Here is a 6,085-nt window from a genome sequence, read left to right on the forward strand (position 1 = left end):
TAGGTTCTAAATTTCAAAAAGATGGGGAAATTCCACTCTGGGCTCCGAAATGGTCAACGCTTACATGAATAATATATTGTGTCAAATATGAGATGAGATAACACTTATATGATAATATGAATCAATTAGTTCATGTAGATTTTAGTTATTTAATAGATAAGTGATCCAAATTTAGTTGATGTTATCAATACATCAACTAATTATATTTCTTTGATATTATCTGTTACTATCTTTTGTTTAAATATTATTTAAACATCGGGAAATAACATAAGTAGTATTCTTACTCGAGCCCTCTAAGACTGTCTCACCTGATCTACCAGGTAGATAAATAACAGAGGTTTTTATCTAGTGATCTTTTATACGTGTCAAATGATCCACGATTCATTCACACACATTAAGAATTGACATATAATGGAAATTGATCCCGATCCATTACAGTAATATCATAAAAACCAACTATGTTAAGTACTTTAGGTATGTATTATACAAATAGGAGATGTATGCTCGCCTTCAAATATCTTATTATTATGAATGCTCTATAGTTGATCACTGTGCGAGTTAGCGTGGCCTACTTTCCTCGATTTTTTCACGTTCTCCTTAGAGCTTCTGTTTTGAAACCGCTTTATATATAGTTGGTATCCTTCGGTGCTTCTCCTGCGGTTTGGTGGGTTGCTTCTCCTGCTTCTCCCGGCTTTGTGTCGCCCCCTCTTGATGAAGCTACGACTATCTCTCTCGCAACGAGTCCTCTTCCGATCAGCGAGCTCTCTCTCGACGCAAGCCCTCTCCTTCCTGTCTCTCATCACTTGCCGACGAATGAGGGCATCACTTGCTGACGCAAGCTCTCCCTACGCCACGATCAACCCCCCGCACCAAACCGCACAGCTAGGTTTTTTCTCGCCTGGAAAATCCTTTTCCGGTAAAAGCTTCTATAGTTTCTGTTGAGTGATGATTTTTTAGTTTTAATGTTGGCGATGCCCAATTTTTGTGCAATTTGTTTTTCTTAGTCAAAGTGTTTGGCATTTGAGATATGTTTTTGCGACTAGAACACTTTTACAATTGAGATATGTCTTACATCAGGATATTGTAGCAGTGCCCATAAATGAATCCAATTTTGGAATAGAAAGCTGAAGTTTATCACACTGAGAACTATGATACCCGAAGGAGAAGAACTCATGTAGTTCTCTATTTGATTTTTGGATGCAAATCATATTTGTTTCTTGCTGGTTTTTGACCTTTTATAATACATATTATGGGAAGAGAATGATAAATCTTGAGTGTACATATGTATAAGTTGATGCTATTGTTTGCAATATGTTTGATCCGAATAATTTTTACTTTCATATCAAATTAAATAGGTCGGTGTTGTAGCTTGATTTCAGTTCTCAAATGGTGAGCCCTTTGATTTGATTTTAGCTTTCTATTCGAATTTCACAATCTATATTATATGAGTAGAATTTATGTTTGAAATGTTTGTTTATTATAATGTAGGGAAAAACATATGTGGTTTTTGTTGGACGGAACCTCGATGTTTATGCTAGTTGGGAAGAAACTTATACTCAAGTTAACAAATATAGCGGTGCATTGCACAGATCATATCTCAGTAAAGAGGAAGCATTTAGAACTTTTAATTCATACAAGGAGAAACAACATGCTTTCTTTGCCCCTACTGTCCAAAAAAGTTCAAGCTAAACTTCGGGATCCACTTCAACTACATCTTCAAGTTCTGGTTGAAAAAAAATAAAGCAGATTGAAGAACTAGCGAAGTTGATAAAAATTTAGTTAGATTTAGCTGATGAATATCGTCATAATGCAGTTAAGATTGCCGAGATGTGTGAAGAGATTAAAAAAAAATTGGGCATTGTTTATATCAGTGATTAATTAATAGACTTTATTTAGTTGAATGAATGTATTTGACGGTAGACTTTTTATTGAGTTGGATGAATGTATTTGACAGTAGACTTCTTTATTTAATTGAATGAATGTTTTTGACAGATTTGAATAAATGTATGTATTTGATAGAGTTTCCTCGTAAAAGTGATAAAACCTCTCATGCTACAATTAAAAATCATAGTACAAATTTCCCTACAATCCATTGAAATTGAAAAAACTCACACTTGGCTATGCATAAAAGTTGATCAGAACAAGCTAACAGCAGCATATCTAAGGAACCTTTTATGGACCTCCCAAATGCAGGCAGAGTGCACACTTTTTTTAAAAAAAAAAAGGGGAAAAAAAATCTCCTCGTTCTCATAAAAGTGGTTCGAGCTCGGCTCATTTAAAGGCTCGCAAGCATGTTCGTTTATAGACTTTAGTATCAAAATGAACACAACTTCCCGAACCAGATATCAGGCCCACCGAGAGGGCCTGATATCATAAGATATTCATGCCCATGGTGAGCCTAATAAGATAAGATGATATCAAACCCTCTTTGAGTTTCGTATTCACAATGGCATGATTTTGTGCTCATTACTGAAACTTAACAATATTCACAATGGGTTTTGTATCAGGCCCTCTTTAGGTTTCGTATTCACAATGAGTTTCTGTTTCCAATCGATATTCTCTTTGCGTTGCGAGCTTATAAATGAACACGTTCACGAGCCCTTTAAACGAGATGAGCTCGAACATGAGATCATGCTCATGAGCATATAAACGAACATGTTGGCGAACCCTTTAAACGAGCCGAGCTCGAACCCGAGATCAGGCTCGGTTCTTTGGGCCTGATATCTTATGATATCATGCCCTCTTCCCACCGCAAGGCCTTCCCAAAGAGGGCCTGATATCTTATGATATCAAGCCTCCACCTTCTTCAATCACTCATAACTCAAGCAATCCAAAAATTGACTAGCCTCCACCTTCTTCAAACAATCCAAAATTTTTATTTGACAAGGTAAATTTTTTTTTTGACGATCGATCCGTGTAGTTGTTGCCGAGAAGAGCTTGGAGATGGACCCTGAGCTTATCTACATAAGCCCTATGTAGGTAAGGCTTGATATGGAACCAGTCAATTTCTTCAACACTTTAGATAGAAATAAAATCACTCATAACTCATGCAATCCGAAAAGGACATGCTCCACCACCTTTCAACACAAACTCACAATTCTACAAAAGACATCACCATATAGAAAAACCAAACAGAATGCCCATTCCACATCAATACATCCCGTCTTTAGCTATTTCCAGTTGCTCTATTCCTAGTCTCAGTAAACTAAAAATAAGATATCAGCCCCGCAAGGGCGGAGCCAAGCTTCATGGTACCCGGGCTCTAGCCCGGGGTTCCATCCAAATGTCACATTAATTTATCAATTATTACTTCATATTTTTTAATTTATAAGTCAATTTATCCACTATTAGCCCAGGTACCATATCACCATCAGTTCATATCAGCCCCCAATATCAGCCCCGAGCATTTTTAGCCTGGGTATAATGTGATTTCTAGCTCCACCATTGCAACCCCGTCTTTGGTATCAAAACACAATTCTTTGATTACAATATAATCAAACAAAAAAAGTTTTTGATGACTCATTCTCGTTGAGTGAAAGCTTCTCTGACACTGGAGTAAAGGGAAGAGACCAAATCAAAACCAAAGTCAAGGCAAATCTTCTCTAACACTGGATTCACTGAAAGAAACACACAACAAGTTAGGCAAATGAAAGTATGCATTCTGAAAAAAAAAAATTTAGCCAATTCTGAAAAGGAAGAAGAAGAAACATAAAAAAATTCCAGTGTAGATAGAGGGAGAGGGTTGACAAGACTGTTGAAGTTATTGAAAACAATTATTAATACAAAAATTACAGAAAAAACATACCTTAGAAGGAGGGAGGTCCTTTCCATTTCCATAAACAAAAACTTGTGTTTCTCTAACCACTGTTGATACATAGGAAATGCACTAAACCAAATAACAAACACCTCAATATAAGAAATGTACTAAACCAATCAAACATATAAATAAAGGAAATAGATATACAACCATATATAATTACAACATCCTAGCGCATGTTATTAGAAACTATAACAATAAAGATAATTTATTAATTTATTTTTTTCAATAAATAATAAGCTACTATAATTTAACAAATTAAAACTTTAATAGCAATATTTTAAAAAGCGTGAAGCGCGACAAAGTGCTGAGTCCAAGCTTCAAGCTTTATAAGCTTAAGAGAGCTTAGGACAATTTTAAGCGTAAAAAAGTATTTTTTATTTTTAAATAAAATTTAATTATCTTAAACAAATAAATAGATCAAATAATACTTAAACATGATAAATTTAAGGTTCATGCATAAATTTTTCACATTTTTAGAAAGACAAAAGTCACAAAGTTTATAATATCAATTAGTTTTCAGTTTTCACAATAAAAGAACATAAAAAACTAGATATTATCTAATTCCTTGTCTGATTCTAATTCAATCTCCTTATCTTCATTCATCTCATCTTCTGTATTATCCGATACAAACTTGTTTTCATCGGGCTCCCCTATAATATTAGCATTAGTATCTCTTGTTGGATGTAAAGTGACAATCTCCACCTCAACTTCATCATCACAACCCTCAACTATCCAAGATTGTGCCTTTCTACACGTGCAAGTAAAGTCTCTAATTTATCCTTGCCCTTCTTCTTGTTCATCAATCTTGCATTAAATTGGACATAAACTAGATTATTCATCCTTGTAGCATCTAATCTATTTCTTTTCTTGGTGTGTATCTAGATAAGAAGAAAATAAAAAAAGTTAAGAGTAATTTATAAATTATTATACAACTATCAAATTAAAATATAACAAGACAATTAACAATATTTTACTCCTTCAAAGACACTCCAATTCTATTCACAGGCGGATGAAATAGTAGTTAAGCCAAGGGCCCTCTTTGCCATCACTTTTAAATTTGGTGTCTCATTGCCATAGAAATCCCACCAACTTACTGGAAAATATTGAAAAAGAGACCAAATATGATAACAATAATATATTAATATGAAAGGAAATCAAGAATAATGTCAACATACCTGGATTGTAATTTTGATCATTAAAATGACATCCACTTATTGCTAGTTTCTTCCCAAAAGCACATTCTTTTTGAGTGTACCTTGGCAATTCAATATTTATCACATGATGTTGCATTTGAGCTTCGCGAAAGAACTTTTCAACACAAACAATCATATTGTCCGTTATCAAAGGATCATCTTTTATACTTTGATCTTGAAGAAGTAATATGGATTCAAAAGATAAGCTGTGGTATGAAGCGGACCATCAAGACGACCCTTGCTTTTGGAATCAATAATATTTAAAATCGACAAATAATCATTCTCTTCCTTGAATGTTTTTCGAATTTCCTCTTTTGCATTCAATATCTCTCCATACACAAAACCCATGGATGGTTTCTCCTCTCCATCAACAAGTCTAAGACCTTTTATCAATAGAGTGAATATCCGCAAACACAAATCCATCGAGTTCCAAAATTCATTTGGAACAACAACATCAAAAGCCTCTTTCCCCTTTTTACTCCTAGACCATTTAGTGTTATCCCATTCATTGCTAGTTATCATATTTCTCAACTCTTGCTTCTTGTCTAGCAAACTTTGTAATGTTAGGATAGAGCTTGCAAATCTAGTGACTCATGGCCTAACTATCTTACTTTTTGTAAACTTTCTCATCAATGTCAAAGTCTTGTGGTGTGCATAAATGAAAATAGTGAAAGACTTTGCCTTTTTGATCACTCCATTAAACATAGGAAGCTTAGAAATTCCTTCAAGTATAAGATTTATTGTGTGAGTGGCGCATGATATCCAAAATATATTGGGTGCTTCAAGTATAGAAATTTTGCCGAAAGACTTTTATGAATTACAAAACATTTTTTCGAAAGAATTATGCAAATTATAAATATTGTCGAAAGCTTTCTTTGAATATTTTTTCGAATTACAAATTACTTTCTCGAAAGATTTTTGCAAATTACAAAATATTTTGTCAAACGAATTTTGTGAATTAGAAATATTGTCGAAAAACTTTATCAAGTTAGAACTCTTCTTATCAAAATATTTTTGTGAAATTCAAAATATAATAAAAAGTATTAAGTTAAAAGAAATAGCTTATTGATTA

The sequence above is a fragment of the Zingiber officinale genome, chromosome 5B, assembly GCF_018446385.1.
Source record: "Zingiber officinale cultivar Zhangliang chromosome 5B, Zo_v1.1, whole genome shotgun sequence".
Lineage (NCBI taxonomy): Eukaryota > Viridiplantae > Streptophyta > Magnoliopsida > Zingiberales > Zingiberaceae > Zingiber > Zingiber officinale.